The 14,429-nt window shown below is 40.3% G+C and overlaps 1 pseudogene; it reads right to left on the reverse strand.

Annotated features, from left to right (window-relative positions):
• Positions 1 to 2,189: 2,189 nt before the first annotated feature.
• On the reverse strand, positions 2,190 to 14,326 carry LOC131219287 (cysteine synthase 2-like; annotated as a pseudogene).
• Positions 14,327 to 14,429: the final 103 nt, after the last annotated feature.

A 14,429-nucleotide genomic window follows, 5' to 3' on the forward strand; every position in this document is an offset into this window, starting at 1 on the left:
AAAAGAATGGTAGCTCGACAGCATAAGCTTTCTATTCTTAGTATCTGAAACGCTCCTTCATTGCTGATTCCCACTCTAGATATGCCTGGCAATACGGGATGCAAGAGATTTTCTAAGAATGCTTATTAAAAAATTGACAAATGGTTCCATGAAAAAAATATACATATGAAGAACACAGCATAGTGTGATATGATACCATCTGAAAAAGAAAGAAAACAGTGATAGTATTTCTCCATATCATGTGTATAACCTATAGAGATATTAATCCCTATCTCTAGGAACAGTTACAACAAATAATTGTTATCTATAGGAGCAATTACAACAAACAGTTCTTATCTCTATGCGCAGCTAGAAGATATAAGGTTGAGAATGAGAAAATCAAATTCTAATAGGATCCACCACCGCTCTAAATACCATGGCATCTCCCTACCGCATCCACACCAAGAGTAAATGTGTCGGTACTGAATCAGCCAATCCAGGCTTGATCATCAAAGCTTCTTAAAATCCTCACATCCGAAACTCCATAATGCATTAGCCACTCTCATGCTAATGGGAACACATTCTAGTCCCCTATCATCTAAATGTTTGTATTAAAAACAACACAGCTAGCCTAGACGACCAGTTTATTGGCATCCAAGACCATCAAAGTGGAGTCCAAAAGATTTGTTAAAGTCCCTTGACATACATGGATACACAATCCTCTAATGGTTGGAGCTTTTAGAGTAAGTGATTATTTAATGCAGGGGCATTTTCACACTGGGCTCGAGTGGGGTCGCTTATGGGATGCAGGGGCACACTCGGGGTGGGTGACCCATGAGATTTGAGGCTCATGGGGGAAGTCTCGTGTTCAAGACTCTTCATCAGGGATGATTAATGCGCATTTCACACTGGGCTCTAGTGGGGTAACCCATGAGATGCGGCGACACACTCGGGGTGGGCAGTCCATGTGAATTGGGGCCTACGAAGGGGGTTCGGTCGAGGTCCTAACCTATGCGATGTGGGGCCTAGGCTATGAGATAAATGGATTAATTCGCCATACTCTAACAATTCGAGCTTTTAGAGCAAGTGGTTAATTGTCTTGCATCAAATTGGTATCAGAGTAGGAGGTCTCGTGTTCGAGACTCCTCACCGAGAGTGATTAATACAAGGGCATTTTCACACCGGGCTCAAGTGAGGTCCCCTGTGAGATGCAGGGGCACAGGACTCCTCACTAGAGGTGATTAATGCGCATTTCACACTGGGCTCTAGTGGGGTATGCTCGGGGTGGGCGGCCCATGTGAATTGGGGCCCACGAAGGGGATTCAGCCGAGGTCCTAACCCATGCGATGTGGGGCCTGGGCCATGAGATAAATGGATTAATTCGCCATACTCTAACAGTTTGAGCTTTTAGAGTAAGTGGTTAATTGTCCTGCATTATTATTGGATATGGTATCAAAGTGGAAGGTCATGTGTTTGAATCTTGGGAGCAACAAATATGCCTCCGTAATATATTCTCCCACGGGGCCTAGGAAAATCAGGCCTGCCTCCACCGTTGCACGTGCATCCTCTAACAGCTCGAGCTTTAAGAACAAGTGGTTATTTGACATTTGGATGTTTTATGAACAAGATTGCAATTCCTTTTTTCTTTCATCTTCTTTTTTTTAACGCACACACCCTCACTCCCACACAAACCACAATGCCTACTCAAACCCACGACCTTGTCTTGAAACTCTTGTGAGTCTACCACTAAGCCATGAGTAGAAACCCAACACAATCGCAATTCATTCAACTGAAATTATAGAGGATACGACAAGATGTTACCATGACAATCATTCCTCTCAACTGAAATTCCACATATCACAAGTGGGATTTGTGACAATAGTAATTGCATTTTTGTGGCTAGCCCATCTTTATCGAATTGAATAATTGCAATTCCATTGGAATGGAGATTGATTGCGTTCAGATGCACAAACTGAATAATTGCAAATGTTCAGCTTAATCAAGGGAAAATGTTGAAAATTGGTGACTTCAAGTCGGAGTTGAAAGTAAATAAGAATTTGGAGTCTGGGAATGCCATGCAAGGAAATCGCAATTTGGCTCTTTCAACTTTACCAGACTAGTTATTGCAATCCTTCAATATCACATCTAAACACGACAGTACGGTCCAATCACATGAACTAAGTTAATGATCACCTTTCCATGCCATCCAATTCCTGTGAAAGATAGTTGGGGTGCATTCTGTTTTACTCAGATCTCATTGTTACAAAATTGTATATATATTGGGTGTGCCAAACAAGGAATTATAAGATCCTAAAACTGAGACTTATGCTCAGGTTTTCAGTTCTGACATCTGGGGCCCTTAGTTCAGTAATCCAGACCATTGGTTTGTTGCCCCACCCTAGATGAACCATGCAAAAAGATCCTAGCTGCCGATCTAGCGCCTATTTCAGTTGAACATGGACCACTGCTGCAGTCCTCTTCAGAATCGTCAATTACCAGGACACAAATTGAAATGTTGGGGCTGGCCTGTTGAGGGGAATTTTGGGCCACACGGTTCATCCATTCTAGCGTCCAACAGGCCAATGGTCTGGATTGCTGAATCCTGATCCCAGCTTGCTGGAATTGAAAGCCCAAAACTGAGAAAACTCCGCCGAGTTGAGTCAGATCTGGTAGATGTGTAGAACCATACCAACAACTGAGTGGCCGCATTTCAAGCAGTTCCCAAGAACTCCAAACCAATTGCAGTTGGTGTCAAGTCAAGGTCAGACAGGCACTGAGGATTGTGGAACTTACTCAAATGCCTCATCCCACGATGGTGTGCCCGGGGCCTAATGACTCTGCAACCCTCACGGCTCCAACGCAGTTCATGGCTGAAGAACTCCTGATGAATAGCCCGTCATTCCTCAAAAGAAACCTGGTGACAAATTACAGATGAAAGAAAAACAAATCAGTTGAGGCTACAAGGATAGAGCAGCAATGAAAGGTTTGAAAGGCGGCATTATGATCTCATAGTTGTATAATTGTAATTTCAGTTGTGTGACTGGAAAATGGAGACATGAGGAAAGGTGCATCCATCAAGAGGGCGGACATAGATAGCCATTCCCTTGAATTGTTATTTTAATATATTCATATTTTTAATGAATTCAGGTGCATTTAGTGCAACCAAACACACCCGGAATAACAGTCAGAAGTCTCTAAATAACAGCCATGTTTTTTCTTAAAATGGAATTACATTCCGTGATGGAAACCATTATATTTGATGCCTTATGTAAGTAGAGCTGTCAATTTATAGCTGGACACCCTGATATCTGAAGTATCTGATCCTTAATATTAAAACCAAATGGACCTGAACCGGACCCATCTCTAACTGGGTTCATCACATGGACCAACCCGAACCTTACTAGACCTGAGTTTTAAACTGGGTCTAAAAGGTGAGACTCGAATCCAACCCGATTTCTTAACGGGTCTAATAAATGGCACTCGGACCTATTAAAATCGGATTGGGTACATCAGGTACCCATTGACAACCCTGATATATGGTACCATATGCAAACCCGACGGGACCCAAATCTGATTCACTTAGACATGGATACTGCTACACCAGTATCTGACCCAAACCTGTCCCACTGACAGCCATATGTGTGAGTAGTGGCTGTAGTTTTAAAAACAATAGGTGTTATTCTAAAAATAACAGCCGCTATTTTTATCCGTGCTTTTTGTTCCGTAAGATGACATGGATTCCGATAGCTTTATAACTGGTGTTATGATTATTTTTAGGGTGTGTTTGGTTGTTGTTGCAAATTTAATGAAATATAATGAAACTCTGTACCAAATTAGACTGATTAATCATGAAATTTCATGATATTTGGTGCAGCCAAATGAGCCCTAACCATGGCAAAGAAAACTGACGTAGACATTTCAACAGCCTCCATGTCTGTACCCCTGAAAACTCCATCCAATTCTGCCATCATGAAATTCTTGGTAAGCCTGTGGATTCCGATCCCTTCGGTTATGGTGTCGAATGGGTTCTTCAACCTTCGACCCTTGGCCTCCTCCCGTGTGTACATCACCCTTCGTGTCACCTTGTTGAAGAGACCCAAACTGGGTGGGTTGATTGGGAAGCACTTGATATTAGGTTTCCATTCCTGTGGGGATGTATAATAATGATTTATTTGAAGTTGAAATATGAATGCTACTAGCACGTTCCAAACACCCATTTGAAAACACCAACTACAAACACCTGACACTTCGACAAGATCCAAACCATTCATTAGGTGGGCCCCACGGCATGTTTTTAGACTTAGCAACTCAGACCAGTTGGTTTGATTCATGACTCACCTGAATCAGGGGTGGCGGGGGTGTGTACATGCGATTGAACATGACTGGGTGTATTGAATCCAAGATGACTCAAATGAATTGCATGAGACTCGTCCCAGTCTTAAAACCATGCCCCATGGTAAATGTGTGGTAGATCAAAAGGTAGGCCCGTTCACTTATCAAGTGGGCCACAAATGTACAAGAAATGGACAGTAAAGAAAAGGAGTACCCAACAGTCCACATTCAAATTACACATTTGGCCCACCTAATCCGTGGACTGGACTGATTATTGAACTAGGTCTTTACAAATGGGCTCACCTAATGAATGGTTGTGTTTGGCATTTAACAATTAACATTCTACTATTCCAATCAAATGGTTGGAACAAAATACAATGAAGGAAAATGAATGAACCTGGAGAAACCGCGAAACACTTGCGAGGGTCCCACCTGTACCTGCAGCCGCGACAAAAGTGTGAAAGTAGCAACCAGTTTGTTCCCAGATCTCGGGGCCGGTGCCTTCATAGTGAGCATGGAAGTTAGCTAGGTTTTCAAACTGATCAGCAAAGAAACTACCTTTACAATCTTTAGCACATGGGTGGTCTCCTTTTTCCGAAACATGACCGTTGATATGTTCCGAGCATTCGGCTTCTCGCTGTCTTGATGCTAATTTGATAAACTCAGATGCCCTTCTCCTTGCAATATTGACAAAGTGATCTCTGTGTGTAATTGAAATGGGTCTTACTCTTTCTACAGTAGCTCCAAGAGCTTCGAGTATTTGAAATTGAGAGGGTGGCAATCAAAGTAACAGAGAAGAAGTAAATAGAGTGAATAAAGAGTTACTGTAGACCAGCAATGGTAAAGGTGGGGTCCACCTTAGGGTAGCCTAAGCCATTCCTCTGTTAGGCCCCATCATTCAACAGACCATGCCCCAATATCTCCCCCGTCAGATGATCCCAGCAAGAAGTGAATATGGACAAGGGGTTTTGACATATAGCATCCACCCATTATGCCCAAAGACAAATAACACCCTCCCCTATTTGTTTTCCCGGATAATCCCTCCTGTTATCCATTTTCAGACCACAACATCATCGAGAAAACGTGACAGAATCATGTCATAGGCATATTGTTGATAGTTAACCACAGAAAAAGACCTTTTTGCCCTTGAGTTGGGAGGGGATAGCGTTAGGCTTAGGGTTTGAGAGGAGAGCGAGAAGAGAGGTTGGGGTTAGCTTTGGGAGAGGGGTAATGTTGTTATTTCTTTAAAAAAAATTAGCTAACCATGGTTAGGTTTTTGTCTAAAATATTTTTGACAAGCAGGTTATTTATTTATTTATTTATTTTTTTATTTTAATACTGTATTTGGAAAATGAAAGGTGATATTTGGAAAAACACAAAATGGAACCTTTTTTTGGTTTCCGGACAAAACGTTAGGGTGCTATATGTCAAAACCTCTATGGGCAAATCAATGGTCCACATTTAACCCACGAGGGCTGTCCAATTGGATGGCTTAGACCATCTTATGGAGGACACTTCTGGTTATCACCCATCCACCAAGGGGCCAAAATATGAACGGGTCAGATCACAAAAGGTAGGCCCCATATATACAGCTTGGGCCAATTAATAGCACAATAGAACATTCTAAAGTTCCATGAAGCTGAGATCGCTGCCCTTTATACATCTCCATCTTCAACATAATGCAGCAAATGTGCCATTTCTCGAAAAGACAAGTATCCATTAACCAGGATTATCTTAAAAAGAACACAGTGGATGAACTATTTGTTTCACAATGAAAGATGCCAGCTTGGATGCATTAATTGTGGCAAAGAAAGCATTTATAAGTTAAAAGAGAAGAAGGAGAAGTACAAAGAGAAGGAGAAAGGGAAGGATAAGAAGAAATCGACCAGCAGTGTGGTCAAAATCCTACGTTTTCTGATTTATAATATGCAATTTGAGCAGGAGAAGAAATCGACCAGCAGTGTTGTCAAAATCCCACGTTTTACGATTTACAATATGCGATGTGAGCCGAATCTTAAGAAAAACAGTTAAATCCCACCTTAAATCCCTTTTTATATGAATCCTACTATTCTATGATTTATTATTCAAATCCTGATTTACGATTCAAATTATACTTGTCCTCTTCTATTTTAAGCTTCACTTGGCTTTCATTTCATTTTTTTAAATTGGTGGGACTTTAAGAATCATTTATAAAAGATAAATTATTTTATCTGTTCTTTATAAGAGATTAAATTATATATATCGTCTTCAACGTTAAATCATGAAACTTTTTTTTATATGATTTCTTACTTCTTAACTAGTCAACTTGATGTATGACTTATTTGGAATGTTTTTATGAATGGTTACAATCATATGTTGAGTTACACATTTTGTGGGATGATGTTTAGAAATCAAAATATCTTTTTTTTTTTTTTGTTGGTCTACAGTATCAAATGCCGCTTTTCCAATGTGATTCTACATTCGAGAAAGGTAACAAGAATATAAATTATTAAAGGAAATTTCTTGAAAGACCAAAAAAAAAAGAAAAAAAAAAGAAGGAAAGATAAGAATCCTTTAACACTATCATGACATGGTATTGCTTGGTGAAATATTAATGGCAAAAGGATAATTAATGAGTTTTAAATTTTTATCTACTTGTTTATATTTTTCATATTTTTTCAATTTTTAAGAAAATTACAAAAAAACCTTAAAATTTGCAATTTGATACAATTCAATCCCTATATGATTTGCCACACTATAATGATTTTGACAACATTGCCCACTAGTATTGATTATTAGAAGTAACATCCTAGATGATGATGATGATGATGATGATGATGATGATGAGGTTAGTCAACCCCAAGCTGTTAAGATAGAGGCTAAGACGATGACGATGCAAGGCTTGCGCGTAAAGTTTCAACAATACCATTAAAGTTTCAGTCATACAAGTGGGGCCCATGATTTAGTGATCCAAACCATTGATATGATAGGCCTCATCATGATCCATGCACCAAAAATCCTCAAGATTACAAGATCCTAACTATAGAATATTTGGCCTCTTTTTAGTTGACTGTGAACCTTTGACGTATTTTCTTTTTCAACGGGACATTTGTTGACCACCTATCGAATGGTTAGGAATTTTCCACTCTGGGGGAATGTTGGCACATGGCCCATCCACAATGAGACCCATTACATCAAATTTTGGATCACCGAAGCATGGGCCTGCATGCACAAACAGGAAAAATAAACAGTAGTGGAAAAATTTTCTGCACAAACATTGCATGATACCTCTTGATATTACCTCAAGCAAAAAAAAGAAAAGAAAAAAAAGAGGCCCAGAATGGAATCATGGCCATGAGAGACATTAGAATGAGAATAGATTTATACATACCTTCTCAATGGCAGCATCATCGGGTATAACTACATGACATTTGCATCCATAAGCAGGAGCCACCGTAGCAAGGCTAATGGCAGTGCTTCCAGTGCTCCCCTCAGTCACTACACCTCGAACATGACTTGCAGACTCCAAAGCCTATATAGAGTAACGTGCTGGAAAGCTAAGAAAACCAAGAACAACATATGAACATAGGGTCTCCACCATGCCACTTCAATAGTGCAGCATGTAAGCTTCTTCAACATCTTGTACATGCAAAACGTAATACCTTCCATGATAAAATACGTGAAAGTGATATGCACAATGGCTGAAAAACAATAATTCGATCGCCGAAATGGAAGACAAAAAAGGACTCATTCAGTGTGAAATGTGATGATTAAGCAATCTGAATCTACCTGTCCCCTCGTGTGCCAACACATGCTAGCAAGATCCAGGTCGTTTACCTCATAGGCCCCACCATCTATCAGCTCTTGCCTGAAAATCAGCAAGTCCAATCGTTAGGTGGGCCATCTAAAAAAATGGATGGTTAAAAAATTGACCAACTTGTTCCAAAGTTTGGTTTTGGATAGATCGGTGGTGGGGGGAAGGTCATATCCGTGTGATTCTTATGAGGAAGGGGGAGCTAACATCAAGGACCTCCTTATGGTTAATGAAGCCCTGTTGGGCAAATGGGTTTGGAGGTTTGGGAATGAAGAAGATAGCCCGTGGCATTAAATTATATCTGTGAAATATGGTTGCTCTAGTCTTCGGTGGTGGACTAGGAATTCCTCCATTTACTGTGCGTCATTCTTGTGGAGAGGAATAGCTAGATCCGCCCCGGCTATGTTTGAAAGAATTTCTTTTTCATTGGGTAAGGGTTCCAAAATCAGATTTTGGCTGGATATTTGGAGTGGTGATCGTACTCTAGCTGAATCTTATCTAGCGTTGTTTGCATTATGTTCAGACCCAAACTCTCTAGTCAGACTGTTTCTGTCTCGATGGAGTTCAAGGAATCTAGATTCCTCCCTTCCATAGAATTTTTTTTTTTTTTTTTTAAGATTTTGAGCTAGAGGAGTTTACTTCCCTCCTTTCCAATTTGCGGGGGGTAACCTTGCCTATATCTTCGGCTCTGGAAGACTCTTCGTTGGTCACTGACGGGTTTAAGGTTGTTTCAGTGCGATCTTTTTACAAGTCTCTCTTAGCTTTAGTTTTCTCCTCATGCTACCAGACCGGTTCGATATGATTTTACGGAGTGCCTCCTCTATTTTTGGTGTGATCTTTTTACAAGTCTCTCTCAGCTTCATCTTTCTCCTCAGGCTGCCACACCAGTTCAGTATGGTTCTATGGAGTGCCTCCTAAGGTTGTGGCGTTTGGTTGGCTCGTGGGATGAAAAAGAATTCTAACAGTTGACAATTTGAGGATAAGAGGAATGCATAAACCGAATGCATGTTTCCTTTGTCTTCAGGCAGAGGAATCTGTCGATCACCTATTCATACACTGCCTTTTTTACTTCCAACATCTAGTGGAGTATTCTAAGGTTGGTGGGTATTTCCTGGGTGATGCCGATCTCGATAGATGACTTGTTCTATGGTTGGCAGGCAGACTCAGGAGGAGTTTTGGGGAAAAAAAAACAGTAGTGAATTGTCCTCATGGCTGTCCTATGGGCAGTTTGGGCTAAAAGAAATAATCAATGCTTCTGAAATACTTTGGTTTCTGCAACGGGTTTTTTTTTTTTTTTGAGAGTTGTAATTTTCTTCAAAGATTGGGCGCCTTAACTTCGGTTCTATGGGGGATTGCATTTGTTGTAGAGTAGTTTTGTGTTCTTTTTTAGTTTCTGCTTTCTCTTGTTCTTTTCCTGTTTTAGTTTTAGTTTTAGTTTTTTGTTCCCTTTTGTTTTCTATCAATAAAAATTTCATCTTTCAAAAAATAAAAATAAAAAATCTGTGTGATTTAGGTATGGAGATGACATAGTTGAGGGAGATAGCCCCATATCTCGATATGTATCTATTTCAGGTGAGGACGTGGTTTAGGCTCCAATGTTCCACAAAAAATTGACCGAGATGAGAGTGAAGACTTCACTTGTCTTATAGGCATTGTCCATCATTATGGATCGAGCTTTGTGGTCCGGATGTGGTGATGCCACAATCTTTAGGGACCTGGCATGGAGGGAGGGAGGTCAGCAAAAGGAGTCTAATCATTTGGTGGTTATCTATGCTTGTAGTGTTTTGGCAGTGTGGCTTGAACCCAACAATCATACTTTCCGAGACAAACATGTCCTCATGTTATTTTTCTCAAAGCCAAAGCATCTTGTGCTTAAATGGGCTTGTGCATCTAAGGTCTTTGAGATCAACCATGGGGCTGTTTTTAGGGATTCTCAAGGTACTTCTTTGTATTTGGGATGACTCCTTGCTTCCTCTTCTTTTTTATTTTTTATTTTTTATTTTTTAAATAAAACTTTCGTTACCCTAAAAAAAAGTTTAATCAGTGGTCCACATTTGGCAGTTTGCCTAGTGAACTGACCAGCCTGACTTTCGAGCCACGACACATGCATTGTAGGGCCCACCTGATGAGCAGCTAGGACCTCACAGACATAGGAGAAGAGGATTCGAATGGCTTCTCCCATGGAAACCCACAACAATGCCAACGAAAGGTGGCGTGCCTCTCTCTAGCATGCCAAAAGTTAACTAATAACATGTAAGAGTCTCGCCACAAAATATAGATAAATGTCAAAAGCATTTTTGCAGGAAGCAACCCGTGGAAGAAATATTTATAGATCCTACAATTGGAAATCAGGAATGCAATCTAACCAACCAAGGCTCTTACATAACAAATATGTTTTAATAAAAAAATTCCATCCATTGATGCACAAAGTGCATGTATGGGCTTCTTAAAAAGAAATACAGGAACTACCTTACACTTTCATATCCAATTGTAGGTCTCGGATGGCTACTATATATATGAACTGACACTGATTGAATTAAATCCATTTTGGTGGTGTATAACAACTGTGCAAAAACCATTTCAAATAACAAATGGGCCCTACAACAGACATTAAAGCAATGGGCTCGGGCCTCAGGGGTAGGCTTATCTTCTTCTCTATAGGAGAATCCTCATCAAGTTTGTTGAGGAACATCCCCATTATACCGTGCTTAAGATCCCATACAAGATTCACAAGATTCGCAACTCTTTAGGGAAAAGAGGTGGAGAAACTATCTTTCAGGCAGTGAGGAGAAAATGAGAACTCAAATTTGGTGGCTCTTTTGAAGGCCTAAGGATAGTAGCCTTGGCATCCAAAAGAGGGCTCATAGGTACTCAAAAGGAATGGAGCTCTTCTTGCCCAACAATGGTGGCAGATTTTATCAGACATGTTGCGGGTACAGATCAAGGCACTAAAACTCAATTCCTTCAACTTATATGGGATCAAAATCAGTGCAATTCACTCCAATCATTCTAAATTGGTCCCTTAATATACATGTATTTCTCCACCAAAATTGAGACACTTTTAACAATGACCTAAAATCTAGATTGTCAAAGCATTCAGAACTTCTTAATTATTAATTATTAAACATCAAAAGACTCATAAACAAAAGATAGAAACCCAATAGCCGATACATTAGTTACATCATACAAACCACAAAAGGCCGGTGTAGCCAGGTGTCACGGCCTAAATGCTTCCCTGAGTGTAGACCTTGCGACACTTGTACACACTCCCTTTGGGAACAAGGCAGCCCACTACCCAAGTGAGAGCACACAAGAGTGACTGGAAGTGAAGAATGCTTCGATTACTCAAGAGCTCCAACTTAAAACTTTTTAATATTTTTGAGTTTGGTTATAAATGAGGACCCTTACTTATATATGGATAGGAACCTTCTCGCTATAGAGTGAAGGTCAGGCTAGGTTACTGAAGGTATGGCCCTTGATATAGTGGAATGGCATAACCATATTCATGCAGCCAACCCAATTAATTGGTATAAGATGAACCTTCTAGCTACTTTACATGAATAGCTAGCATGTGACGTGTGGCAATCATCCAACTCAACAAATAGTCTAGGACTTCTCTAGATGATTACACAACCCTTTTTACAAGACTCCATTAGAGAAGTTCAGAATTTCCAGAGAACAATACACTTCTCTACATACTTCTAGCCTACTTTAGAGGTCTCTACAAGCTATGTACATAGCCTCTAGCATACGAAAGTTCCAAAAATTGGCAAAGTCCCTAATTTAGCCTCCTGCAAATGTCCGATACATGACGTGATGATCTCCCCCACCTATTGCATTGACCTCTCATCGTTGTTCTTCCATGTTGGGTCATTGAACCCCCACAATGGGTCATCCTACCTTCATGAGCCAATCCAATTAGGTTCCTTCCATTGTGTCATGCACCAACCCATTCCTATTACAATCAAGTGAGCTGCCTTGATCTTCCACAGCCAAATGGGTTGTCTTATCCTCCTTGCCACCCTTGATCAACTGTAAGGCCGAAGTTGTCCCAATTTGGGCCTTTCCCATGCACAACATAGGGACCATGCACGGATAATGCTCACCACTAGAATTGCCTTTCACTCCCTCAAGAAGATCATGCCCAATTCCATGCCCTGGCCTCTAAGTTAACTACCTTTACCTTGACCAAGCCCTTCCCCAATGTCAGACCAAGTCATTTTGCCTCCTCTCATGAGATGGAGTATGGATTTCCCTTGTCTCTACCAAAGCTTGAGTAGGCTCCCCGTTGATGTGTACATCCAAGTACATGAATTCACATTCAATTAGCTTGGCCTCCATTGCCACTTGACCTTGAAACGCATTCAACTCCTCACCTTCCTCATCAACTTGGACCAAGAAATTTGAGTTCTTTTCTTGGCTCTTAGCCTTTCATAGCAACATAGCATTGGTAACACTCATTGGGCATTGAAAGGGTGACATAAGGCATGCTAGCCAAGGCCACCTTGATTAAAGTAATCCTTCTCCCCATAGGTAGATAATGGCTCTTCCTATCTGACAGTTTTACATCATTCTTTCCACCACCGCATCCCATGAGTGCTTGGCCAACTTGCCAGAAGATGCCACCTCTTCATCATTCAGATGGATCCCCAAAAGCTCACTTTTTTGGATATTGATTCTTATGAAGAGTATCAACTTGCCTCATGTCTGCCTTGCAAAGTAAGAGTATCATTTGCAAACTGCAAGTGGGAGATCTGAATCTTAGCATGCTAACCTCTAAGCCACTGATTTGGTTGGGGGGCGGGCTCTATCCTCTTGAGCCACGAAAGAATTGTTTAAGAGAACCACACACCAAAGCCAAAAGGTGGGCCACACTTATACATTTCCCAATCCATTAATACCACCTAGACCCAAACCCTCATCTGACCCAGCATATACCACAAAAAGCCCAGCTAACATCATCGTAGGTCGAAGTCAAGCTCGGAGATATATAGTCCCTGTCTTACCAGCAGTACAGTATCTAGAGTCAATGCATTCATGTGCCAATAATTGCATTCAGTCTAATCCCACATCCAAACACACCATTTAGAATTTTTATCATAGAATTCTGGTATCTATTACGGTAGCAATATAAAAAATAAACACCAAATAAAAGACATTACATATGAAGAATTACTCAATAATCTGGCCGAGTCTGCCATACGCATGCACACAAACATTGTGCACATGACAAACATGTAAATCAAATTAAACTGCCCAAGGCATATTCCCAAAATCAGAATGATCATGCAATCTCGATTGCATTGATTGGATTTAAACCATTGACTATTTTCTCCTTTAACCATTCATTGGATGTCAACCAATCAGACTTCTCGAATCCTACGTTTGAGTGTAATTTTTGCCTTAAGATCCATCTATGATGGGCCCACTATTTCAATGTCTAAAGTTTAGGCACCGGGCTCCATGGTTTGTGCATGCGTCCAAGCGTATGGAGCATCACGCTCTGCCAGAATATCAAAGCTTGTCTCAATACATATATGTATTACAATTTGGTTATTTCCACTTTACAATACTAATAAATCACAATTCAATTCGATAGTGCATCCAAACACATTTACCATTGCTTATAATGGCTTTAAAAAAAAGGGGAAATCTCCAAAAAAAAAAAAAAAAATTAATGAAAAAACTGAAATGGGTTATTTACACCTTCTATGATTTCAACTGCCACTCTATCTTTCATGCTGCCTCCGGGATTTAAGAACTCGGCTTTTGCCAGAATCTGAAAGAACATACACAGAAATTCAGTGTTAATCCAACAACCAAACTCTATTTTTCCAATTTTCTTCTTGTGGGTATTGAATTAAGCGACAGCCCATGAAATTTCAGAATCCATTGAAGGGAAAAAAAAGAAAGATATAAAAAAACTGATTTTTTCTTTTCTTTTCTTTTTATTATTTTTTGAAAAGAAAACTTACTTCACAGCCAGTGGCATCTGAAAGGCTATTAATTCTGATCAAAGGGGTATTGCCGATGGAGTCAATCAGGCCTTTTCTAACTTTTGTTTTTGAGATGGGTCTTTGGAATTTTCTCATTGACAGATTGTAGAGAGATTTGCAGAGGTAGATGGATAGTATAGACATGGAAATTGCTGCAGCAGCCGCGCCTATGGCTTTCAGAGGCGCCATTGCTACTTCACTCTCTGCGCAGGGACTCCTTTTCAGAGGTCTAATGGTTGGGAAGGTATTTTGGTCATTTGAAATCGGATGGTAGTTTAGTCATTTGGTAGATAGGAGGCTAACCCGGGTCCTTGGTACCCGAGTTCTCG

Source organism: Magnolia sinica, chromosome 11 (genome assembly GCF_029962835.1).
Source record: "Magnolia sinica isolate HGM2019 chromosome 11, MsV1, whole genome shotgun sequence".
Classification (NCBI taxonomy): domain Eukaryota; kingdom Viridiplantae; phylum Streptophyta; class Magnoliopsida; order Magnoliales; family Magnoliaceae; genus Magnolia; species Magnolia sinica.